This window comes from Pinus tabuliformis, chromosome 7, assembly GCF_031772625.1.
Source record: "Pinus tabuliformis cultivar Carrire ecotype Pingquan chromosome 7, CPIR1, whole genome shotgun sequence".
Taxonomy (NCBI): Eukaryota; Viridiplantae; Streptophyta; class Pinopsida; order Pinales; family Pinaceae; genus Pinus; species Pinus tabuliformis.
In genome coordinates, this window is record NC_142293.1 from 1,713,902,552 (window position 1) to 1,713,930,541 (window position 27,990).

General features: G+C 40.8%; 1 pseudogene; it reads right to left on the bottom strand.

Moving 5' to 3' along the window:
* Positions 1–27,990, bottom strand: part of LOC149255186 (uncharacterized) — a 178,164-nt pseudogene that overhangs the window by 42,622 nt on the left and 107,552 nt on the right.

The window sequence follows — 27,990 nt, forward strand, 5'->3', positions numbered from 1 at the left end:
TCCAGCAAGAGTTCTCCTTTACTTTGATCAGCTCACCCACTCCCAAATGAAGCTAAGAAAGGATTGGAATCTCTCCTCTCAAGCTCTATAAGGGAGTCCTAATTTCAGCAACATCTACCCTTAGGAATGTTCAGCTTTCAAACTCCCCTCCCTCTGGCCCAATGCCTGTATTTATAATGATTTGGAGGAAGTTAATCAAGTCCACCATCAATGGGATAAGTCCCTCTTTCAAAGGGATAGCTCCCCTCTTCATGGGATAAGTTCCTCTTTCATTGGTATGCATGAACCATCTGGAGGCACTCAATCCACATCAAACCATCTTCTAGAATGCTCTAGAATCGACCACAAGTAAGTTTTTTAAAGTAAAACTTGCGCCTTTTGACCTTTACAGGAGTACGCACCCACCCGTTTATAGACAGAGCGTACAAGTACGTAGGTATTATGAACTTGAGGTGTGTACACGTAGGTAAGAGTAAGAGAAACTGCGTAACCAGAGTTATATTGACTTTTAAAGGCTTTCTCTCTTTTTTGGAGTTTGACATGAGGAGCAGAGGTATAAGACTTGCCAAGGAGGACAGTATGGTTATTGATGGAGCCATACTGACTGCAAATAGTCATGGTGACAAATTTTAGTGTAACAGATTGCCCCCTAAAGTGCGAGGTCTGTAGTAGATTAGGGTTTCATATCATCTAGGAAGGGTGAAGCACTTTATCATTTCAACGATTATCTTGTGGAGAGCCCAGTTGGAACCTGCAAATATTCAACACAAAATACATATATGAGATCATATCATCGCTGAGGTAGGCATTCCCATACTCAGATCAAAAACTTAACTAACAAACTAACTACTGCTCTGATACATGAATGATTTCGCAGTACATCATAATCATAGACTCATGTAGACACATTATGGATGCAACCATCTGTTTATAATTAGTCTACTATATAATGAATACAAAACTCCTTGCAGCTTGGATGATGGAAACTAGATCCAGGGTCTTCATTTCTATTTCCCGAAATAGTACGATTCTATCCATGCGAATAAATGAGTTGATGTCCAACATGGTAGAAACCACTTGATTACCAGTCAATGATGTAAACTGTTAACAAGTGTGAGAGAAACCACCAGTGATGTCAATGGTTCTCAAAGTACCCAATATAATCCATGAGATGTGAATGAATGTGTTGATGTCGAACATGTCACGGAATCCTTCGATCGAAAGTCAATGATGTAAACTGTCGTCAAAGGCGAGAAACCTGCCATTGAGGCATGCAGATTTCAAGGTATTGATGATTCCTAGATCATCTTTCTAGATAATGTGCTGATTTCGATAGAAAGTGATCCGTCGTAGGCAAGCCTACAACACGAAATCATAGATCAAGTTGAAGAAATGTAGCTGTAAGGACTGACTCAGGAATGGTCAAGATGGATGACAGGTATTTTGCAGATGAATGGTTTATTTGCAGTGACCTCTTGAACACATAACGACACAACAGATGGCTTGGTGACAATTGACCCAAAGTTAATACCCAGAAACCGGTTGAAGACTTTCAATGTGGTTTGATCAACTCTTAGGCAAAGGATTTCCCAACCCAGGTGAATAAAAAGTGTCGTGTTCAAGAGTGGTGATAAGGTTTTTCTGAGACAAAGGATAACAAATAGGCTCATTTTTCTCTCTTTTACCCCACCATTTCTGGCAAGTACCTCTTTATTTTTTTACAAGCTTGAGGAGGATAACATTTGCTTGATTATAAGCTCATCCTTCGGATGAGTCCAACTTAGTTTAGATTCAAACCCTAAGAAGGAGTGGTCCATTCCTGTTTGTAATCGAACAGGTCCTTTACTATGGAATTTTAACGAGTCCAATATAGGAGAAACTCGGTGTTCTTCAATTTTAGAGAGTCTGAAAAACTTAAGAAGACTCCAGGGTTGACCTTTTTCGTAAATTTGTGTCTCCCAAGCCCGAAAAAGTATAAAATAATACTTGAGAGAACCACTTGATCTTTACGACCAAGGACTACTTTCATGATTAGTGTCTCTGATCTGAAAAGTAAAAAGCGATCAAAGACACGTCATTTTATTTCCAATATCGAATTTGAAACGACAAAAATCCGGCAATCTTTTCATGTTTTTACGGTCAGAAAAGGGCTGTAAGAGGACCGTCTTTTAATTCCATTTTAACGAGTGTAAAAGGAACGCTCGGCAATCTTTTCATGTTTTAGGAGTCAGAAAAGGGCTTAAAGATGACTTTGATGTTTTTGTTTGTAAAAAATGACAATTTTTTCTGAAAATCCTTTATCCTGCACAAAAACCAACACATTACTCATACCTGTTGAAGATAGATAAAAATACTTTGAAAACTACCTTTTCATGGTGAAAAATAAACAAATTTACCATTCATTTACCCAAAAAAACCTATAAAAAGGGCTTTTACCAATTCATTTTTACCATTTTACTGTTGAGGAGAGAAAAAGGGCTTTTGGCAAGAAACTTCCCGTGGAAATTGCGGAGAATCCAACCGTCGAAACCGAACACCGTCTCTTCCAGGTAATTTTCAACATCCTCCTCTTCAATTTCATCTGTTTAGAATTCTTTTTTATGCCCTAGATTTTATTTTTTGGAGGCTTTGGGGTTTCAAAGACCACCTCTCGGGGTACGCAGGCACCACACTAGGGACCCGCGTACCCCGACATTTTTGCAGTTGGAAAAATGTCGGTAGTATGCACCTTGTCTTCAGGGAACCTGTGTACCCACGCTCTGTTCCTAAAGGCGGGGTGCGTACTCCGCGCAACAAGTTTTTAAACCCCAAATTCTCCAAAATGGACCAAAATGTTTTGATTTCATGGAATCTAATGGATGTTTTTTGGCATGTAGATTGTTCACCATGCTTGATTGGCATGAGAGAGAGCACGAAGATGTTGATTTGGCCGCCATTAATCATCAACCATCAATTTATGCTTTAAAGGCATGCAGCCTTTATAAATACTGGGCCATACCTAGCTTGAGGGCCCAAGTGAGATTTCTAGAGTGGCTGGTAGAAAGATGGAACGTTCAGGACCAGTGTTTTTATATTGGAGGGCACCAGCTCGAGATGGAGCCCGCAGATATCTACTTTCTCACTGGTTTGCCCAAGAGAGGTGAACACTTGACTCTGTTCGGGACTAGGCCGGGTGGCCAGTCCATCGCTAGTCTCCGACTAGAGTGGTGTAAAACTCAGACTCAGGAGAAGGGAATAGAGATCAAAACTATATCCCGTCTTGAACTTATGGTGATTTCCTTTACAGTTACCAGACTTTGCGGGGCTGTCGCTTTACACATTGCCACTGGATCCCAAATGCTGATGTCGATTGATTGCTATCGAGGTACCATTTTCAACTGGTGTGATGCTGTGTTGGCCAATATAAAAGGGCAGCTGACTAGAGCCAAAAATGGACAACTAAAGACTTTTGGTTATGGGCCTTTAGTTGTGAGTTTTGGCTTAGAGAGGGTTCCGATGCTGATCCCACGGCAACTCACCATTGGTGTTGGGCTTCCTCGAGAGCCCAAATTGATGCGATGGGTTGTGGTTATGGCCCGTCATCATGATGAGGGAACAGAGGTTGTCCAATTTACTTCGGAGTACTTTCACTGGTTAGAAGACCAGGTATTTTCTATACAGGATTTTCCTTATGCCGGAGTTGATTTTCGTGGAGATCCGGACATGGTTCTTCCACCGGGAGAACAATAGGATGATACAGGTAACTTCATTTTCCACAAGTTTTTTAAACTATCTATTTTTTTGTTTGTTTTTATATCATCTCAAAACTGATAGTAATAATTTTCAAAATGCAGATGTAGGCCCACGTCGTCCAGCCAATCTCTGGCCTTACGAGAGGAAACTACCAGTTGCAGCGGCACCGGCCCCACAGGACGAGGCCAGAGAGACTTTAGCTGAGTTGGAAAGTGACCTAGAGCATCTTACCGCAGACATACCGGAGACTACCATAGATGATATTCCAATCAGGCTTCAGCGCTATGTAGTTGGGGTCCCAGGACCTTTTAGGAGGTTCTTGTGTAGGGTGGCCCATGCAGTGGTGTCATATAGAGATCATCACCAGTGATTGGATGGTCGTTTTTGTAGACACATGTGACATTTTGGTTTTTTGTACTTATCATTTTTGCCGATCATAAGGTGTTTTTCAACCTATGATCGAAGACGATGTATTTTTTGACACACTCCTATATATATATATCATTATTACCGGCTTACCTTGTAAATCATGTTATGGAATGGTTTTAAATTTACATGTATGATTATTGCAAATGTCTATTTAACATTCGAGAAGCAATTGCGTCTGCTAATGTATTTAAAGACCTTGGAATATGTTGATATTCAATGTAATCAAATTCACGTTCCAAGAGACGCACTCTCAAAAATAACCTTAATAACACTGGATTTCTAATGGCATACACTCTATTAAGTTGTAATACAACGAGTTCAGAATCTAACCTCACTATCAAACTCTGAATCCCAAATGAAATAGATTCAGACAATAACTCAATCACTGCATTGTATTCAGCAATGTTGTTTGTTGTTTGACCGAGGCTCACCCCATGCATAGATACTAACTCGTCAGAGGGCGAATAGATAACCCAATCTGCGGAAGAGATATTCCGTGTACTACGACAAGCACCTTCAGCGAAACCAATGTATGTTTGGAGAGGCATCAACATCTGCATCATCAAAAGTAAAACCAAGATAAGCCAGAATAACGACGAAAACACACTTTCTACAGTGTCTAAACTAACAAACACACCAACTAGAAAGAAAAACTAACCTAACTAAGAATCTCCATACCCATGTTTTAAGCATAATACCTCTTTAGGTAAAGTCCATTTCTGGGTTTACCCAAAGAGTCCCCGTCAAAGTCTACCAGCTCATAGGCCCCTTTTGCTAGCTTTCGCTTGACAATATAGGGCCCATGCCACATAGGAACGAATTTTCCAGCACCTAATTTATCATTATCTTGATCATATAATAACACTAGGTCTCCTTCCGAAAAATTTCGAAGGGTCACATTTCGATCATACTGAGCTTTCATACGTTTTGCGTGAGTCTCGATCACTAATGCAGCATCACGTCGATTCTCATCTAATTGAGCTAAGTATAATAAACGCTTTTCCTCTTCGGAAGTAGTTGGAAGTAACTCGATGGCCATTTGCAGTGACGAGATTTCGCATTCAATGGGTAGCACAGCTTCCAAACCATAAACTAGTTGGAAAGGAGTGAACCCTGTTGATGTTTTCACTGAGGTTCGATACGCCCAAAGTGCTGAAAATAACATGTTGTGCCAATTCGACCGATGAATACCAATGATTCGTCAGATCATGATAACTAAAACTTTGTTGATGGACTCAACCAGACCATTCGCTTGTGGATAATAAGGAGTTGAACTATCGTGACACAAACCAAGCTGGCCTGTAAGTTCTGTCATCATAACGTTTCGAAAATGGCACCCATGGTCAGTGATTATCGCTTGTGGGACACCAAACCTAGCAATTATATGATTGAACACGAAAATTGCAGCTGTCTTGCCGTCTGCCACGAATGTAGGCATCGCCTCGGCCCACTTAGTAAAATAATCTACCGCAAGGATGATATACGCATGCCCCTCGGCCGAGTGAGGGTTACATGTAATAAAATAGATACCCCATTTGGAAAAAGGACCAACGGAAATTATAGGGTGGAGAGGAGCAGGTGGAGCGCGCATCTTTCGATCAAACACTTGACAGTTGTGGCATTTTCGGACCGCAGTAATACAATCTTTAAACAAGGACGGCCAGAAGTAGCCAACGCGCAATATCTTTTGGGCTGTGGAATACCCAGACATATGACCGCCACACGCTCCAGAGTGACAGTCATTTAGAACCCTTTTAGCCTCTTCGTGAGTTAAGCAACGTTGAAAAATAGAGTCCGCCCCACGGCGATAAAGAGTATCTCCAATAATTTTGTATTGTTGGGACTGGAATCGAATTTTCCGACGTTCCGAATTTGAAGCTTCGGGCCGAAAGGATTGGGTCTGGAGATAGATGATGATATCCCCATACCATGGATCTAAAGTGCTGATTAGAAACAAAGATTCGTCCGCAATGGGCTCCTCTGCCACAGTTTCCGTGTCAGCACGCAGGAAGTCACACATTAACTCTGCAAAAACTAAAGATTTCTTAGACTTAGATTTCTCAAACTCCAAGTCGAACTCCTACAGGATAAAAATCCATTTAGAGTACTTTCCCCCTAGCAATTGTTTAGTCAAAATGTAGATCATAGGGTTGCAATCCGAAATGACTGTAGTTTTACGGAGTAAAATGTAGTGACGAAAATGTTGGACAGCTTGAACGGCTATCAATGCCAATTTCTCCACATGTGAGTATTTTAGCTCAGTTGGATTTAACGTCCGACTAAGGTAATATATCACATGTTTCGTTCTGAATTCATCTTCCTGAACTAAGACCATCCCAATGGTGGAATGAGTGGTGGCGAGGTACAAAAAGTAATCCTGGTTGTAGTTGGGAGGATGCAACAACAGTGCATGGGTCAACGCGTGTTTGAGTGCATCAAAAGATTTATGATCTATCTCATCCCAAGAGAATTGAGTGTTCTGTTTCAACAATCATGTAAAACCTTTTGTAACCTCAGCATAGTCAGGAATGAATCGTCGTAAAAAGTTTGCTTTCCCCTACAAACTTTGGAGTTGGCAAAGACTCGAAGGAGGAGGCAATTTGATGATAGCTTCTACCTTCGAGGGATCGACGCAAATGTCGGCTTTCGAAACTACAAATCCTAGAAATCGTCCCACTTCTATATAGAAGACACATTTGTGTGGGTTCAACCGAATACGATAATGCCTACACCTCATGCAGATTGCTCGTAAATGGACAAGGTGGTTAGCTCGATGTAATCAATGAGCAGGCAAATCATCGAGATACGGTTGCACAATGTGTTTGATGTTATGAAACGAATAATACATCGCACTTTGAAAAGTTGCTCCAGCGTTCTTAAGCCCAAAAGGTAATTTGAAATAGGCAAATGTCCCCCATGGACAAATGAAAGCCGTTTTCGGTTGATCGGCAGGTAGAATATTGATTTGATTGTATCCGGAAAAACCGTCCATAAAGGAAAATATTTCGCTGCCAGCACAATCATCAATGATTTGATCGATATAGGGAGTTGGATAGTTGTCCTTTGGACAAGCGCGATTAATGTCCCTATAATCGATGCATATTCTTATTGTTCCCTATTTTTTGTTAACCGGAACAATATTCGATACCCAATCCGTTAATGGGATCGGATAAATGAAACCTACTTTCAACAGTTTTTCAACTTCTGCTTTAATTGCAGCAGCTTTTCGTGGGTGAATCTGACGCAAACGTTGCCGGACGGGTTTAGCATCCAGGTAAGTCTTGATCTCATGAACAACAATCGCGAGATCAATTCCTGGCATTTCCTCATAGGACCAGGCAAACACGTCGCGGAATTCTTGAAATAGGGCCTTGTATGTCTGAATTTCGTCATCTATACATGAGGAACCTATATGAATGTTTTCAACAATTCCGGGCTTAACCGAAATGTCAATGCGAATAGTTCGAGAGATATTTCCCAAATTCAGCTCTAAATCAGGATGTTTCATGGGATTCTGAGCTTCCTTGACATATTCAGCTATAAAAATTGATGAGAAATCATTTTCAAAACGATCATCCTCGGGTAAAAACGAAGATCTATGATGGAGATGGTCCCATGGTAAATCATCTATACACAGGACTTCACGAAGTTGCTCATCAGATGATACAACTTCGGGAAATGCTATTAACTCTGAAGTTGATGTGAAAAGTGATTCCTCACGGACCACATTCATTAGGTCGATTTTGGTTGAACACAGGTCGGTAAAAGATTGCACGGCTTCATAGGCAATTTCATATGGACTCAAAGGCATAAAATTACCAAATGAGTCTATTTCAGATTCAGAAGGAACGATCCAAGGATTGCCATAATAAATAGTGTCTGATGTAATCATATGAATGGTTGCAAATGAAGATGATGCGTTGAGTGGAGGAAAAGGAAAAGTTCCCAGTAAACCGACATCTTTAACTAATCCTACTCCAACATCCTTATATGGGATAGTCGTTTTACCGACATGCTGAATACTCTCTGAAGAGGATGGGTCAGATGAAAAGTAAGTCAGCTGGTCTATTGTTACGATCTTTCCATTATGTGGGAAATTTATTACTCGGAAGACCGATGAAACGACCGCTGTCATAGCGTAAGTCCAACTTTGACCCAAGAGAAGGTTGTAGTCTAGAGGGGCATCAACCACCTCCACATCTAGACTAACAGTTTTTCCTTCAACCTCTATAGGCAAATCCTGTAGAATGCCAAAAGGATGAAACCCACGACCATCAAAGGCCTTAAGAATTGTCGGGGATTGATTAAGTGAAGGAGAACCAAGCGATCTCCAACACTGTATCGACATAATACACGTTGAAGCTCCCTCATCAATTATAGTCCGATGAATAGGCCTGTTTTTTACTATCACTGGGATCTGGAAAGCCATTTGATGAGGCAAACGCGGTGTACTATTTTCTAGATCAAAGATTATTAGGTTCGGGTCTTGAACATCAACAGCTCCTATAGCCGACAAAAGTAATTTACGCTGTGCTGGGCATGATTGCAGCACTTCCAAAGCCGACATTGCTGAGGGTGAAACAGCTAAGTCCTCAACAATGTTATAATTCTGGGCCGCTCTCGCATGTGGATTGAAAGCAGACCTTCAAAGTACACCCTTGGTGGGCGGCTTGATTACTAAGTCTGGGTTAGGCTTCTCGATCTGTAGTGGATCGGAACCGGGAGCTGAGGTTGATGGATTAGAACAAGAAGATTCTGCTTCTTTGCCATCAACGGGACTTTTACTACCATAATCTTGCGATCGAGTCGCAATCCTTACATGGGACATCATCAAAATGGGTTCTTCATTGGCACTCGAGGAAGAACCTATCATTTTGCTATCTTTTGGAAATGGATCTTTCAAGACAGCGGGAATTTGGGAACCTTTGACGATTTTCGCAACCTCTGCTCGATGAGGGCAGTCTCTTGTAAAGTGTTCCTCTTCACAAATGAGACATGGATAACGAGGTTTGCGCTTTCCATCATTGGATTCCACCTTTTGAGTTTTCTCCTTCGGAGTTTTGTCTACTTTATTCTTCTTCTTCCCTTTCTTCTTCCCACCGGATTTTGATTTAGTCGTAGATGACTCTACAGCGTGAATATCGGCGGAGAGTTCAGCGGAAGAATCTCCCGTCGGGGAGTCTAGTAAGGTTATAATAGGAGAAGAATTCTTTGAGGATTTCTTCTTGCTTTTAGTGTTCACCGTACCAATCATGCCATCAGCAGCATGAGACCCTGACGGAGCAGCAGCGATTTGATTTGACTTAGGAAGATCTGGGATCTTCTCGTGTAACGTACCTGACTGAGTATAAACTAAGTCAAGGTATTGTGCTTGAGCAATGACTTGCTCCTCAGTAACTACTAAGGCCTTAGCTACGTCTTTAGTAATCTTCGGTAACAATGATTTAACAAACCATTCAGCTAAGATGTGGTCCGGGATAAAAACTTTCACTAACCGCCTTCGACGTCTCCATTCATGGATATGATCGGAAATATAAGTGGACGTCGATTGCTTTAATGAAGTTAGTAACTCCGTGCCATTATCATATCTGACCAGCAACTGAAAATGAGTTAAAAATGAAGTAGCTAACTGGCTAAAATTATAAAAAGAGGCCCGTGGTAACTCAATGTACCACTTGGCCGCAAGACCAATGAGAGTGCGCTGGAAAAGAAGTAAGCGGATAGAATCATCCAAGATGGAATTAGAGGCACACTAGAGGTGGTAAGTCATCACATGATTCGATGGGTCCTCTCCAGACTTACCCTCGAACTTGGGAATGTCACTGGGCAACTTATTTGGCATTGGTGGCCAAAACGGAAGATAATTAATTGGATCGTTTGTTAGGCGCAACAAGTCTGGTAAATCCAAAGTTGCGATAAACGGTAGCTGCCGATTAGGATCCCTAAAACTTTGGGTCACTATACCAGCCCCAGGAGGAGGATATCCAGGATAACTAGGAATAGGAATCGCGTTCGGGATATTGTATCCTCCTGGAAAACCAGGATTAACCGGACCATACTGGGGTTGTTGTGGTTGTTGATAAGTGTACCCAGGATACGGTTGATACTGGTAAACTGGCTACTGGACAGCAGGACCGAATTGGTACTGTCCTTGGTACGGTTGATAAGTGAATTGTGGTTGACTTGTGACAACCGTACTTAAACCAGGTTGTCCTACAGGCATCTGAACCGTAGTTTGAATCGTGGATCCAGACGATGGTAAAGATGTCTGAGGAGTAGATACAGGGACAGTAGAAACCGGAGCTGTCGATACTCCAGAAGTAAGTGGGGTAGATTGAACAGATGTTGCGGTAGTTGCAGCAGTCGTTTGAGATGGAGTACGAGGCGAAATAGGCCCAGACTGAGAAACTACCAAAGGTACAGAAGTTTGAATATTAGAATGGACTGGTTGCTGGGGTGAACCAGAAACTAAGGGTTGTCCAGTTTGAGATGACAACTGTACATTTGGCTACAACACCTGTTGAACTTGCGATAGATCCCACACTATGTTCATTCTGGGGTATTGACCCATAACAGGTTGAGGATATTGAGATCCATAACCGGGTTGAGGGTAGGATTGATAATTGAAAGGTACATTTCCCTGAACATAAGATTGACCTTGGGGTGGTTGGAAACCTTGGTTCGAGTACTGACCTTGGGGCAGATACCCTTGAGGCATGTATTGATACTGGGGTTGACCTTGAGGTATAAATTGATACTGGGGTTGACCTTGGGGTACATATTGAGTCTGGGGTTAACCTTGAGGAATGTAATGTACCGTAGGCACATACTGTCCTTGAGGTTGCCCCCCAGATGCAAATTGTGTACCTTGAGGTTGCCCCCCAGGCATTAATTGGCCACCTTGAGGTTGAGAATTGGGAATAGAACTTGACATCATAAGAATGTCTTCTACGCTCAGCGGCTTTGCACCATTGCTTCCAGTGAATATCCTTTGTTCAATGGGTTGAGGAGATGCTCCCGAAAAAGTACCAGAAAGTGACTGATACCCAGTGGGAACAGAAGGACCGCCGTACAAAAAAGATTCAGGCGATTGAGTAAACATGGACGACTGACCTGACATATTTACGGGAGTATAAATACCCCTAGGTGGATAAGAAACACGAGGTGGTGAAAAACTCGACACTGAGTTGTCCAAATAATTAGTTAAAGAAAGATACCAAGTAGTACTTCTAGGTGGACTGTAAAAAATGGATTCACGCTCCCTTAGATCAATAGTAGGTTGATTTTCAGGGATAGGGACACCTATTTCTTCTTCCGGAGCAAGTTCTTCAATAGCTATCAAACCAGAAGGAAGATTTTCAGTGATTACTCTTTCTACCCTAGGTGAATTAGGAACACTAGAAGTTGGAGAGACGAACCCCGATGTTGGAGTAACAGGTTTAGATATCTCAGGTTCTTCACCTATATCACTAGTAGATGAAAAGCTACCAGCAAGTTCGGAAACCGAAATAGCTTCAGGATTATAACCTGTTTCTAGAGTTTGGTAATCAGGATGAACAACCAACGAAGACTCTCCTTCTTCAGGTGACCCTACTTTACTGCCACTAGGAGTTACGAGGACTTTCAAACCTTCGTAATGGCCCGGGACTTCTTCAGGAGGTTGGCCCCGAAGTCTATGGGACTTCCTCAACAAATCAACCACGGTTACAACCTCAGGAGACTAGCCCCAATGTCTACGGGACTGTCTTGGTAATTCAGCCATAGCTAAAAACTTTTAACTACTGCACATGCAAACAAAGTAAAATCTCAAAGAAAACTGCCTAAAGTCTCTAAAGAACCAAACAAATTCAAATCACACGCCTAAAGAATCTAGGGCGTCAAACACACACAAACCGTAACTTTCCAGACCGAAAACACTAGTTGGTGATGAAATCCAACATCGCAGAATTTAGTACAGAAATGGCAGGTGGAACAGTTACCTCGGCAACCTGCTTAATGAATAGACTGGACCAAGTTCCTCCACTTTAACTGTCTCGAGTGCAGTGAACCCCCTAGAAAATCCAAGTGAGTCTAGCCGACGTCTGCTCTAGGTACAGTGGGATCTTCCCTCCACCGTCACCTTAGGAAGAGTCCTAAAGATAATAGTCACTAAGGTCACCAACAACAACAAATATACCTGGGGGAACAATCTACGATCTGATACACACGCAAGGGCAGAGTAACAAGCTCAATCCCCTTGCCAGCTCCTTGACAATAATCCAAGGTTTACCGAAAAGTGACCCCAGGCTCCTCGACAATGGTTAATCCGAGGTTTACCGTTTGTAGTACGTGCATATCTGGCGTCATTCCCAATGAAGGAGGATTGATTCCCTCACTGGTTCGGACACGATCTCGTGCTTCTCCTTTAAGAGGAGCTTTCCCAGAGCATAAATGCAACAGTTGGATTTATCCTACCGCAAGATGAGCTACTTGTTTGTTTTTACTGTCTTGGAGAGTTAATTACTCTCCTACTCCAAGACACTAGCCTGATCTATGTGGGTGTATCAGAGCCCTAGTAAATAAAAAGCTACTAAGTTAATTTTACTTTAAGCATTAATTTTTATGGCTTTTCTTTAGGACAAAAGGTAGCGGAGATGAAACTAATGGTGTGTAGACTCGACTCAAATCCACTAAAAAGATGCACCTAGGATGAAACAAAACAATCTTTTCTTTTCAATGAATTCCCTAGCTAAGAGAGTTGGAGAATGCAAAATTTATAAAGACAACTTTCTTGGCAATGAAAATCAAAGAAAAAATATCTTTATCTTTTCCAAAGCACACAACACAAGACCACTAATTATTTCACGAAAACTTCCTTTCTCTTTTCAAAGACTTCAAACGCTACTAAAACAAACTTTCCTCAAAAGAGATTTTGTATTTTTTCCTATTTTAGCGAAGCATGTAAAACTACTTAACAAAAATCAATTTTAAGATCTATGAAAATCTAAGAGAAATTTACCTAAAAGCAAATCTAAGAGAAATTTACCTAAAAGAAAATCTAATGAGGTAAAAACCTACAAAATATAATTCCAGGTTGTTTTACTCAGTTACAATTCAACCAAGGACTAATTCATGCAGAATCATAAATCAGTCAAAAACAAAAATAAAAGCTTTTGTTCTTTTTCTTAAGAATGAAATTCACAGCTTAACAGACAAGCTTTCTCGAAATTTCGCAAAGAGATAACACAACGGTAGGTTTCTCACAAAGGTGGATTTTACGAAAGGTCTGACTCCTAAGAAGACTGAAAAGACCAGGGATATCCAAGGTTTTTACAACTTCTAAAGCCAGAGTTACTACAAGACCAATACAAAAATCAAACCTAGGGCTAGAATTTCTATGAACTTCACTAAAACCCTTGACACTAATGAAACAAGTCTAGATGAAAGCTTCTGACAGGTAACCAGTGGATCTGGGTAGCAAAAAACAAGCTATAAACAAAATCTAATGGGTAAAAAGGAAAAAATGGAAATTTTCTAAACTTTTGACAGGGTACGCAGGTAGCCTGTTTGCATAGGTGCGGCCACGCTCTGTGTACAAAGCAGAAGTGCGTACAGGTACGCACTGTGCTTAACGCAGAGGGTGCGTACCACTCTCAAAAACAAGAAAAATAAAAAACTAACTTAATCCTAAGCTATTCCTCCCAAATTCACAGTCAATCAGTCAAAAACTAGAAAGAAATCAGATTTTCTCAAATCAATGTATCAATCAAAAGAGAAATCAATCAAATCCATGGATTCCCCAGCGGAGTCGCCATTTTGTCATGCGGAAAGAGTCAATTTTGCGGACAAAACCGACCTCCATAGAAAGCAAGGCTTTTTTAGTGACAAACAAAACAATCAAGCACTATCTTTCCCTAAATATGCATTTAAAATAAAAGAAACCAGGTGTTTAAGGCTTACCTCTAGTCCAACGCTGTTTGTAGCAGCCAAGCCTCTCCGATCTAGATGAGCTCCTTCTCCTTGAAGCCTGCATTCACTAACAAGCAAATGATTACATAGCACCTGAATAACTCATATAATAAAACATATTCATCATAAAGACCATGGAGTTTATGAAACAAATTATATATAACAACTTGTTGAGAAAAATGAACTTAATTGTATTAATTGGAAACAAAAGAAACCATTACAACCAGTGCCTTGGTGTTGTGCAGGTCCCTCCCAGGGTCCACCAACAGTTCTCCTTTACTTTGATCAGCTCACCCACTTCCAAATGAAGCTAAGAAAGGATTGGAATCTCTCCTCTCAAGCTCTATAAGGGAGTCCTAATTTCAGCAGCATCTACCCTTAGGAATGTTCAGCTTTCAACCTCCCCTCCCTAATGCCTGTATTTATAATGCTTTGGAGGAAGTTAATCAGGTCCACCATCAATGGGATAAGCCCCTCTTTCAAAGGGATAGCTCCCCTCTTCATGGAGTAAGTTCCTCTTTCATTGGGATGCATGAACCATCTGGAGGCGCTCAATCCACGTCAAACCATCTTCTAGAATGCTCTAGAATCGACCACAAGTAAGTTTTTTAAAGTAAAACTTGTGCCTTTTGACCTTTACAGGAGTACGCACCCACCCCTTTACAGACAGAGTGTACAAGTACACAGGTATTATGAACTTGAGGTGCGTACACGCAGGTAAGAGTAAGAGAAACTGCGTAACCAGAGTTATATTGACTTTTAAAGGCTTTCTCTCTTTTTTGGAGTTTGTCATGAGGAGCAGAGGTATAAGACTTGCCAAGGAGGATAGTATGGTTATTGATGGAGCCATACTAACTGCAAATAGTCATGATGACAAATTTTAGTGTAACACCTATGGTTTTGGTCTGTGGTATAGCATATAAAATATTGAACCCCGGTTTTGGGTCCCTTGTATTGGCTTTCCATGGTTTTCATCCATTGTTTGTGTAAGGGCTTGCCTATAAAAAGGAAAGGAGATCATTTGGCTAGACACTTGTGAATGTTGAATATCTTAAGAGGAAATAGATCTGAAATACTTGTAATTGGGTGATGAAATAAAATTAAACCTGAGCATAAGAAGACTGATCAATTGAGGGGTCATGATCTCTTTGGTGCATGATCAAATTTGTGGATCTGACAGTCTGGGGTACAATTGAGGACTGATAAAGTGTTTATATCTGGAGGTCCGCAGGTGAGATATGGTGCAGGTGCGGAGGTCCACAGCCAGTAGAAGGAGAAGGTGCGGAGGTCCACAGCCCGGTAGAAGGCGCAGGTGTGGAGGTTCGCAGCTCAGTAGAAGGTGCAGGTGCGGAGGTTTGCAATCCAGTAGAAGGCGCAGGTGTGGAGGTCCACAATCCAGTAGAAGACGAAGGTGCAGAGGTGTGCAGTCCAGGAAGCAAATTAGGTGCGGAGGTACGCTGTCGAGAAGACAGATCAGGTGCGGAGCTGCGCAGGCTAGACACAACAGAAGTGCGGATATTCACAGGTTTATATTGGTGAAGTTGCGGACTTTTATTGAAATATTTGTTGGCTGCCTTTTGTCTATTGCTGTAGAATTCTGGGTTTAGATTACTGGTATTTCTTGTCTGGTTACTGCATTCTAAGAGACTATTGGTTGATTCATTAGTTGATTGTAAAAGGAGATTGGTTGATTCACATGTACTTGATGATTATTTGATGTTCATGGATCCAATCTCAAAATTAATGAAACGTGGTCCTTGGAAGAAAAGAAGTAGGTTAGCACCTACATACTAGTAGCTCAACTAGTACAAGAGCTAAGGGGGTTGTTGCTCCCTTCCAAGAGAGACTGAAAAATGAGAGAGGGTTGTAGCTCTCTACAGGTTGCAACCTGCGTACTGGTAAAGGACTACACCAGTACAAAATCATTGTAAAAGAAGTTTCTAATTGAGAGAAGATAGAGACACATTGCAGCAGGTGGTTTTCACCCACATTGGGTTTCCACCTTATATCTGGTGTTCTTTGGTGTGACTGTATGTTTTTCTTATTCCTGTTCATTATTATATGGTACTGACATTCAAATTAATGGTAAACATCTGAAGAATAAATTAAATTATAAATCTAGAGGGAATATTGAAAAGAATTTGATAATACTGATTCACTCCCCCTCTCAGTATTATTTTCAACAATTGGTATCAGAGTAGGTCCTTCAGAAGAAGCTTGATCACTTGAAGGAAGATCTATCATCATGAGCAACTACGAGAGAGAAGCATCGATCAGGCCACCAATTTTTGATGGGAAAAACTTTGTATATTGGAAGGTAAGAGTCACTGCCTATCTTCAATATCTTGGTACAGAAGTCTGGGATATCATAGATACTGGGTACACTTTTCCGTCAGCAACACCTACAAGTCCGGATGGTAAGAAGAAATATGAAAAAAATGCAAAATCTGTCAAGACTTTATTAGAATGTCTATCTCAATCAGAATTCGTCAAGGTTATGCAGTATAAATCTGCAGAGGAAATATGGGACAAGATTGTTCTGAGCTATGAAGGAGATGAACAGGTAAAACGAGCAAAACTTCAAACCCTCAGAATTTAGTATGAAAATCTCAGAATGCACAATGATGAAAGTGTGGCTAACTATTTCCTTCATGTAGATGAGATTGTTAATTGTATGAAAAACTTGGGTGAAGAAGTAAAAGAGGTTGTTGTGGTTGAAAAGGTTCTAAGATCCTTATCCCCTAAACTTGAATCTAAAGTTTCTGCAATAGAAGAAAAAGAGAATCTATGAAACCTCACTATGTCACAGCTACACGGAATTCTGACCGCTTACGAAATGAGGAAAGGAGGACCATCAGATAGAAGAGAAGCTGCATTCAAGGCTTTAGGCAAAGGAGATTACTATGAGTTATGACATCTATCAAAAGAAGATGTAGAATCAAATTTTGTCAAGAACCTTCAACGGGGTGCTAGAAGATTCAAAGGTAAGTTACCTTTCAAATGATTTGCTTGTGGAAGAGTCGGTCACTATGCTACAAAGTGTTCTCATAAAGATAAGCTTCATGAAGGTAAGGAACCTGTCAGATGGAACAAGAAACAGAATGTAAACAAGAAAAGTTATTACAGTCATGAATACAGTGATGGACTTTCAAATAGTGACAAATATGAACAAGGTAACAATTATAGACTCTTAATGGCTTTTCAGGATGATGATTTCATGGATACTATTGATGAAGAAGGTCTGTATGAAGAGATTTCTAAACTAAAAATTTGTTTAGAAGAGAAAAATATGATTATTGGTACTCTGCAATTCCAACTGGCTGAAAAAGAAAAATTTCATGAAAAGTTAGAATGTGAAATTGTTGGTCTTAGAAAAGAGATTGAGAAAACAAAAGCTCTTAACCTTAAATTTGTTAAAGGATCTGAAACTCTGGATGAGATTATCAATGTGCAACATTCTCCACTAATCAAGACAGGTCTGGGATATAATGAAGAAGCATCTCAAGCATCCACCTCCAAAACTTATCTTGATGCAGCAAGGAGGAGCGAGCAAACGCCTAATAGAAATCATCAGGTAAATCAGGGACAGTTTACCTCAAGAATGAGCAAAGACTATTAGGTAAATCGGGGGCAATCTACTTAAGGACAAACAGAAGCTACAACCAACCTCAAGTAAAACCTTCTCAATTTGCCTCAAGAATGGATGTCAATAGAAACTACAATCGTTTGGCTGGTAGATTTGATAATCATAGGAGTTTCTTCAATGGCCAATGTTTCTGTTGTGATAACTTTGGCCACAAAGTAGCTCAATGTGTTGCCTATAAGACAATCATGACTAGAGAAGCTCAAAAACAAAGGAGCATGGTTGGGATCGTGAAAAGAACCTACAATAACTTTTTTGCTCTTGAAAATGAAATAGAATGCTCTATTTGTAACAACTTCGGTCATGAAGATTCTGAATGCAGGAGCAGGTTTCGGCAGACAACTCAGAAGGAGCAAGCCTCAAGTGTCAAAACATGGAGAATGAAGGAACCACAACCAGAGAGATGTGGTATAGCTTTATATGCAGAAGGGTAAGAAAATCAATGGTACATTGATAGTGGCTGTTCTAAACACATGACGGATGATAAGGAAAATCTCCAGTCATATAGTGCCTTAGAGAAGGAGAAGAAGGTCTCTTTTGGAAATGACACCCCTACACTCATAAAAGGTAAAGGTTCTGTTCAGTTGAAAGAAAAGGTCAAAGCTGGAAATTTTATGTATGTTTATGGGTTAAAGCATAATTTATTGAGTGCCAGTCAAATGTGTGGTCAAGGAACGGAGGTAATATTTCGATCAAATGGATGTAGTGTTCGTGATCTTGATATAGGAAAAACAGTGATCAAAGGCATAAGGACTCCAAATAATTTATACATATTCAAAGAAGGACAACATCAATGCTATCTAAGCAAGAACGATGAACACTGGTTATGGCACAAAAGATTGGGGCATCTTAGCTTCTCACAGATAAGGAAAGCATGTAAATACCAGGCAGTTCATGGTCTTCCAGACATCAGAATTCCAAACAATACGATTTGCAAATCATGTCAATTTGGTAAGCAAACCAGAACTAACTTCCCTAAGAAGGAAGGATCAGCTAGCAGGCCACTTGAACTTGTCCATACTGATGTATGTGGCCCATCTAGGAAAAGGTCACCTCGAGGGGAAGAATATTTCATATTATTCATTGAAGAATTTTCCAGGATGTGTTGGATAGGACTTATGAAGCACAAAAACAAAGCCTTTGAAAAGTTCAAATCATTCAAAGCCTTGGTGGAGAATGAATCAGATCACAAAATCAAATGCCTCAGGTCTGATAGAGGTGGGGAGTTTACCTCGAATGAATTTTTTGACTTTTGTGAAGAACATGGAATAAGAAGGGAATTCTCTACAGCTAGGACTCCTCAGCAAAATGGAGTGGTGGAAAGGATGAACAGAATGGTTCAACAAATGGCTTGCGCTATGCTTGATGAGTCTAGAACTCCCACAACCTTCTGGGGTGAAGCCACATTTGCTGCAGTTGTTATTCTCAACAAGACAAATATTCAGGTGAACAACACTCAAACTCATCATGAGCTCTGGTATGGTGAGACTCCTTCGGTAAAACATTTCAAAATTTTTGGAAGAAAATGCTATATTAAAAATAATGATGAAAATCTTGGCAAGTTTGAACCTAGAGCAGATGAAGACATTCTCCTTGGTTATTCTCCTCACAGCAAACCATACAAATGTTACAATAAAAGGCTTGGAAGAATTGTCGACAACATTGATGTAGTGGTGGATGAAAAAGAAAACACTCCTAGGCAGGTAAGATCTGAAGACTTCGAAGATGATGAGGACTATCCATCAACATCAAATCAGATTCATGATGAAGAAGAAACCCATGAGGCACCAGAGGAATAGATAAGGATAGAAGAAAAGACTCCATCTAGGTATGTTCAAAAGAATCATCCAGAATCTCAAATTTTGGGGCAAAAGGAGGCAGGCATACAAACAAGAAGAACAATTGCAGAAGCTTCAAGCTATTTGGCATTACTTTCCTCCACTGAACCACAAAATGTAAGAGAGGCATGCAAAGATGAATGTTGGGTCAAGGAAATGGATGAAGAACTTGAACAGATTGAAAGGAATAACACTTGGGAATTGGTTCCTAGACCAAAAGATAAGAAGGTCATAGGGACAAAGTGGATTTTCAATAATAAACTAAATGAAAATGGAGATGTGGTTAGAAACAAGGCAAGACATGTTTGTAAAGGATATGCGCAATAAGAGGGCATAGACTTTGAAGAAACCTTTGCACCAGTTGCTAGACTTGAGGCTATAAGAATGTTTCTTGCTCTCTCTAGCTTTCAAAAGTTCAAAGTATTTCAGATGGATGTAAAATTTGCCTTTTTGAATGGAGACTTGAATGAAGAAGTGTACATTGAACAACCAGATGGGTTCATCCTTGGAAATGATCCAAATCTTGTATGCAGGCTCAAAAAGGCTCTCTATGGTCTTAAACAGGCACCTAGGGCATTGTATTATTGGTTGGATAAATATCGCCATCAACAAGGTTTTATAAAAGGATCAACTGACATCAATCTATATATAAAGGTTGATAATGAAAAGTTGCTAATACTTGTTGTGTATGTAGATGATATCATCTTTGGTAGCAATGAAGAAGACATGAGTCAAAAGTTTTCCTTGGTGATGCAAACGGAGTTTGAAATGTCCATGCTTGGTGAGCTCACATATTTCCTTGGTTTGCAAGTCCAAGAAAACAAAGACGGTATTTTTCTATCACAAACCAAGTATCTCAAGCAGATCTTGAAGAAATATGGGATGGAGGATTCGAAACCAGTATGTACCCCTATGGTGATAGGATGCAGCCTCAGCGCGAATGATGGGTCGGTAGCAGTACATCAACCAACCTATAGATCCATGATTGGAAGTCTGCTTTATTTGACAGGTACCCGATCAAACATCATGCATGCAGTGGGAATTGTTGGAAGATTTCAGGCAAATCCAAAGGAAACTCATCTTTAGGCAATTAAGAGAATCTTCAAGTACCTTCAAGGAACTCAAAACTATGGCTTATGGTATCCTAGAGATACAGATCTCACACTTCATGCTTATATAGATGTAGATTGGGCTGGAAGCGTGGATGAGAGGAAAAGCACTAGTGGTGGTGCATTCTTCATGGGTCCTAGATTAGTATCTTGGTTCAGCAAGAAACAAAGCTCTATTGCATTATCTACAGCTGAAGCAGAATATGTAGTTGCTGCATCTTTCTGCACACAACTCCTTTGGGTGATGAAAACATTGCAAGACATGCAAATCAATTGTACTCCACCTATCTCCATCTTCTGTGATAATACAAGTGCAATCAATATTTCAAAGAATCCTGTCATGCATTCAAAGACCAGGCACATACCAATCAAGTATCATTTTCTTCGGGAACAAGTGCTTGAACAAAAGGTCAAGTTGGAGTATGTTCCCTCTAAGGAACAAGTTGCTGATATACTCACCAAATCGTTGCTCGGGGAGACCTTTGAATAACTCAGGCAAAAGCTATGGGTAGTTGATGCATCATCTTGCTGTTGAATCTTGTCTGTTTCAGAGATTGTTGGTTGTACACGAGTTTCATATGGGGTATACGCGTACATTCACTGGGTTATGGATTGGTCAAAAACCAAAAGGCACAGGTTCAGGGGGAGCATACATTCTTCTAATAATGCATTGTTGACATTATTGTAGAAGATCTTGGAGGAGCAAGTACAGAAGGAGAATATGGATGCTGATCTGCATATTGCTGCTAATGTTTTGTCTCTATTTCTTTTGTCAAGGTCATGCAATGGGCTATGTCTAGGATGAATGATATATGTACTTGTTTGTCATATGTAAATTTCTCATGTATCCCCACTTCGTTGGGAGGATGATCCCCACTTGGTTGGGTGATGAATGTATGTATCGAGTCTCTTGGTGATAGGAAGGTCATTTATGGTGTATGATGGATTATGGTTCTTCTTGAAGAAAATTTCTTTTGCAGATCTGGCCTATAGTCAGGGGGAGCACGATCAGCACAGCAGAGCATAAACCTTTGTCCTTGATTACAAAGGGGGAGAATGACTTGAGAATCTTGGGGTTGCCATCAAGTCCAAAGGGGGAGATTGTTGGCATTATGACTCAGGTTTGGCGCTATGGCACAAGTGTTGTCCTTGATGGCAACTCTCTCAAGTGGAAAATCTCTGTTCAGGCTGTCAAAATAATAGAAAATCAGAGATCCACAGGTTCTTGTACATAAAGATGCGGTCCTCGGCTGGACCCGTAGGTTCCCTGAACAAGAAGTGCGGGCATACCCGCAGGTTCACCGAACAAAAGGTGCAGTCGTCAAATTCACTCACTCCAATGCAGAAAAGCGCGTACACGTGGGAATTATTATGATTGATCCATGGTATTTAGTCCGACGTGTATGATCCTATGGTTTTGGTCTGTGGTATAGCATCTAAAATATTAAACCCCGGTTTTGGGTCCCTTGTATTGGCTTTTTATGGTTTTGATCCATGGTTTGTGTAAGGGATTGCCTATAAAAAGGAAAGGAGATCATTTGGCTAGACACTTGTGAATGTTGAATATCTTAAGAGGAACTAGATATGAAATACTTGTAATCGGGTGATGAAATAGAATTAAACCTGAGCATAAGAATACTGATCAATTCAGGGGTCGTGATCTCTTTGGCACATGATTAGATCTGTGGATCTAACAGTTTGGGGTACAATTAAGGACTGATAAAGTGTTTATATCTGGAGCTCCGCATGCGAGATATGGCGCAGGTGCAGAGGTCTGCAACCAGTAGAAGGAGAAGGTGCGGAGGTCCGCAGCCCAGTAGAAGGCGCAGGTGCGGAGGTTCGCAGCTCAGTAGAAGGCGCAGGTGTGGAGGTCTGCAGTCCAGTAGAAGGCGCAGGTGCAGAGGTCCGAAGTCCAGTAGAAGATGAAGGTGCAGAGGTGTGCAGTCCAGGAAGCAGATCAGGTGCGTAGGTACGCTGTTGAGACGACAGATCAGGTGTAGAGCTGCGCAGGCTAGACACAACAGAAGTTCAGATATTTGCAGATTTATATTGGTGAAGTTGCAGACTTTTATTGAAATATTTGTTGGCTTCCTTTTGTCTGTTGCTGCAAAATTCTGGGTTTAGATTACTGGTTTTGCTTGTGTGGTTACTGCATTCTAAGAGACTATTGGTTGATTCATTAGTTGATTGTGAAAGGAGATTGGTTGATTCACATGTAGTTGATGATTATTTGATGTTCACGGATCCAGTCTAAAAATTAATGAAACGTGGTCCTTGGAAGAAAAGAAGTAGGTCATCACTTATGTACTAGTAGCTCAGCTAGTACAAGAGCTAAGGGGGTTGTTTCTCCCTTCCAGGAGAGACTGGAAAACGAGAGAGGGTTGTAGCTCTCTGCAGGTTGCAGCCTGTGTACTAGTAAAGGACTCCACCAGTACAGAATCATTGTAAAAGAAGTTTCTAATTGAGAGAAGATAGAGACACATTGCAGCAGGTGTTTTTCACCCACATTGGGTTTCCACCTTATGTCTGGTGTTCTTTGGTGTGACTATCTTTTTTTCTTGTTCCTGTTCCTTATTATATGTTACTGACATTCAAATTAATTGTCAACATCTGAAGAATAAATTAAATTATAAATCTAGATGGAATATTGAAAAAAATTTGATAATACTGATTCACCCCCCCTCTCAGTATTATTGTCAACATGCTGGGCTACGGCCCCCGTGTCTGCTCCTAAGAAAGTGGGCACGGTAGAGCGTGTAGGGGCATGTGAGGCTACCTGCTACTCTTGAAAGTGATGGGATGGACCTGATCCCTCACAAATCTAAAAAATTCATGGGCTATCATGCTGTCTAGCATCTACTTCCATGAATCTCTGCCCCATCACCTCAATCTGCCTCGACAGATCCTGCACTGATTTGAAGAGCATATCTACAAATCTCTTCCCGTCCTCATCAGCCATCTGTTCTATGTCCACGACTGGTTCTCTCTGTTCCGCGCCTACCACAGGATCCACCTATTTTACGTCCACCACAGGAACACAGTCTCCCTCCCCATAGGTATTCTCCAACTTACGTCCAGTGTCTCTGTACCTCCTGCCTCTGTAACAGATGTAGGGTTCTTCCCCTGGTGTCATAGATTGCTAGCTCCACAGGCTAAGCCAGATCTATGCTCTGATACCACTGTAATATTCCTAACCTAGAATATTCTCAAACCCTAGCAAAACTCCAACCAAATATGCGCAAATGATATAATAACCTAGAAGTGATAAAATAACAGTGGAATAGCATATAATAATGCAAATTGGAAATATAAGCAGATACATAAGAAATGCAGCGAGAAATGCTAAGCCATTTTATTATACTGAGCAATAAAATGAGTACAAGAGGTGATTAGATAGATGCCACCTCGACTTGCATAGGGCAAGTGAAGAAATACCCTCAAAATGACAAGAATGGCCTCTTTGCGTGGATGTTGTTGCTGTACTACTATTGCTGCTAGGAAACAAATGATGATTTTGGGCTGCTCCCCTCCTCGGAAAAAGCTGAAACTTTGGATTCAAGCTCTACTCAAGAAACCAAGAAAAACGCAGAATTATTCCCTGGAATGGCCGACCCCAAAACAACACCCTCTTGGGGTTTTGCGCAGTTCCTCAATGCCCTACGCTGCCATTGAAGAAAACCCCTCTAAATTTTGCCTGAAACAATGCTTGAAACCATGCCAAAAATCCTCCAATGAGACAAGAGCCGGACCCCTGCTCAATCTCCCAACATAACTCCACCTGCGAAACCCCAATCCAGCACTACAACCAAAAAGAACTGCGTCCCTCTCCAAGTGCTACGCAGTCCTCCAAAATGCTGATGAAACTGCTATTGAAATGCTGATAAAGCTACTACTGAAATACCTTGCCTGAGTAGGCACTCGAAGTCCTGCGGGGCTAAGGGTGAGATCTCCAAAAGGAGACACTCAATGCACTAAACAGTGTTGCAGAATAGCTAAACAGCCAGCGTGATTAGAAGTTGAAATGACTAGCTCAAAATGCACATAACTGAATGATCCAAAATGAGGGGGCTCCTCTCTATTTTATAGCCTCTGCCTCTCACAATCCCTAGGCTCACCTCCTCCTGCATGATTCCCCTCTTGCCATGTGTTCTTCCCTCCTGCGCAATCCCTCCATGTGTCTGCATGGGCCCCATTTCTGCATCCCCCTTTAGCCCCCTTAGCTCCTCATTGTACTACTAGGAAGTGAATTTTTATTATTAAAGTGAGTTATGTCCCCCGTCCTCACTTTTTCTATTTATAAATAACTATAGAAAGAAAAAATTGGGCAAAATCGAATATTCCAATTAGCCATGGCTAATTAGGAATATTACAATGTGATTTCCCTTGTTTGATCCTGGTGCTCCTCCTTGTTTTGAAATATATGGGAGTCTACCTCTATCTTTTCCCTTTTGACCTCAAAGGTGTTCTTAGGGAAATCAAGGCAGGAGTTTCCTCCCTTTCAGTGGGTTCAGGAGACAACCTTGGAGATTCCTCCCTTTCCCTGGTATGTTCCTCAAGGATTTCTTCTTCCTTCTGTTCTTTCTCTTCACTTGTCTCCTCTTCTCCTTCTTCTTTTCCTTCTTTTTCCTATGTTTTCTCTATTTCTGCCTCCTCTTCTTCCTCTTCAGGTTCTTCTTCATCTTCTTATGCCTCCTCTTCACCACTAAAGGTATTGTTCCTATCATATTCAAGGGCTTGTATTTCAATCACAACCTCTAATCCCATGTCTCTAAATGTGGACCACTGAATAGGGATTCTTAGTTGGCTCAAGGCATCCTCATCCTCTAGTGTTAGCTTAATAAGGCCACAGTGTACCAATTGTCGATGTTTTCCCTCTTGGACCTTTAGGCTCATGAATATTATTGATTGTAGCAATAAGTAGGATATACTGAGTCTTCTCTCAATGGGTGTCTCCTCTCCAAATCTCAACTCATGGAAGAATCTAAATTGGTAGTCATAGATTATACTGAGCCTCCCCTCAGAAGAGAAATATTTGAGAATTTGATAGCTCACCTCATTCCAAGGACAGGGAAGGATTTAACTTCTTATCCCATTTTATCCTCAATTGGCTCTTCATCCCTTAAGAAGAATGTTTTCTTTGCAAAAGTACTTGCAGCCTTATCCTCCTTTCTCCATGGCATCCATTGAGGAAGTGTACTGATTCTGCCAATTACCTCAAGAGTAATTGTAATTGACAGTCCTCTTACCATAGCAGTAGGACTAGTTCTAGTCTAAGGGTTGAGTGCCATGGAAACTTCTTGAGCTACATCATCATCATATCCTCTGATCAGCTTAAATAATCCCAACCAATTATGCCTTCTAAATATTTCCACCACTGGGGGATGGAGGTGTATCTTCCATGTCTCTATGGTTTCCCTTTTGTTAAAACCTCTTGTCATGTCCCATCTCTGGTTGGCTGATTGTAGGGAGTTTGGTAGGCTAGATTTAGTTTTTAGGGTGACTAAGATTTTATAATATTAGTGGATGGATGAAATTTCATTCTATCTCCACACAAATTTTAAACTTCACACAATTCTTTTAAAACCCCTAGGCCCACTCTACTCACTTAGAAAACTCATATTTTTCTTTTCCTAGCTATCAATTCAAAGCATAGGAGATATGGGCCACCTACCTTTCACTGTGATGCTTTGGATGAGGATAATTCTTGAATAATTGGGCTCTAGGCGCCCCCTTGCAAAGTTCTCTGTCAAATTCCAATGCTTCCTATAGCTCCTTGTGTTTCCTGTAGTTGTTCTTGTAGTTATGTTTCTTGTAGGGTGGCTAAAACATGTTTTCTTCCTTGATGAATCTCCAAGGTGGTCTTGGTATTCTCTGATCTCAAAATGAACAAATGGTACATGAGAGTTTGGATTATTTTTTTATTTATGGTCAATTCCTTGGAGCGATGCATTGGTTGGTAGTGTATGGGGTTTCCTCTTTCGGACCATTGGCCCACCATTAGTTATCCTGCAACCTCACCTTGTAATCATCACTCACTCTCACACAACTTAATGTGACCACCTTTTCAACTCATTCAGCTTGATGTGATATTGCAGAGTGTCATGCTAACTACAAGTTCACTTTTTGTTTTCGAGTTGAGGGTGGCCAAGTTAACTAGCCACCTCTAGCTTATAAAATCAAACGTTTTCATATTCCTACACTTTTATCATATCATACTTAGGGAATAATTTGGATGAGGTCCCATACCTGTCCCTTCCTTCACTTGGTGGATGCATCCTAGAGGGTGACTCTCTTATGTTTCTTTTTTTTTACGTAAGTGATTTTCCTTAGTCAATTTTCTGTATATTTCTTCTTGTTGATGTGGTTATGTTCTTTGTTGTTATGTGCAGGTGCTTGGTATCTGCTACTATTGTTGAGCTCTAGATAGGAGTCATGATGTCTGGAGGGGTGTTGGAGCTCTTTAGCTTCATGGATGTTGCAGGATAATTCATGGGGAAACTGTTTCTGTGAGAACATAGGCTACTACAGGGTTTCCTTTAGTTAGTACAAAAAAAAATGAAAGTGCCTTTTTCATCATTTTTTTTCTTTCTTTTTCACTTGGAGGAGGAAGGGGTGGTGATGTAGAAGTGGAAGCATGGAAATGGAGGAGATGGAGTGGTAGGTGAGTGAGTCCAATGATGGCATGTCCCTTTGACTATCTTTTTCTATTTTTTTCTATTTTTTATTTTACTTTTCCGAGTGGTTTTTATGGACACAGAGGTTGGTATGGTCATGAGATAGTGTTGGGTGAGAGGTGATGAGGTGTATGGTCCCCTCCTTCAACCTAGAATAGGCCTACATCAGCATTTTCGAATTAGGACTCCATTTGTGTAGTGTTTCAGGACATGTTGTAGTACTAGAGGAAACTCCTGCAGTAACATATATGAAACCCTATAGAAGTCAGAAAACTGCTTGAAAATAGGTTTTTGATGCCTGGAAGTGAGGATGGACGATGGAGACATAGTAGGCATGGGATATATGAAGTGAATGGAGGAAGAATGGGGTGATTCTTGGCTTGTTTTCCCCTAAACTATGAGTCCTTTGTTTCCTTTAAAAGCCTCCAAAAATCATGAAATTTTACTAGTGGGCAAGTTTCAGGTCCCTGCCATGGCATTTTGTTTTTTCTTTTCTCTTTTTCTTCCCTTTTCTACTTAAAGACACACAGATCACCTCAAAGGAGGTTTTCAACCTATTTTCCTGCCCTAGGTGCCTCAAGGGAGGTTTTCACCTAGGGATCTTTTTATTTTCCTTT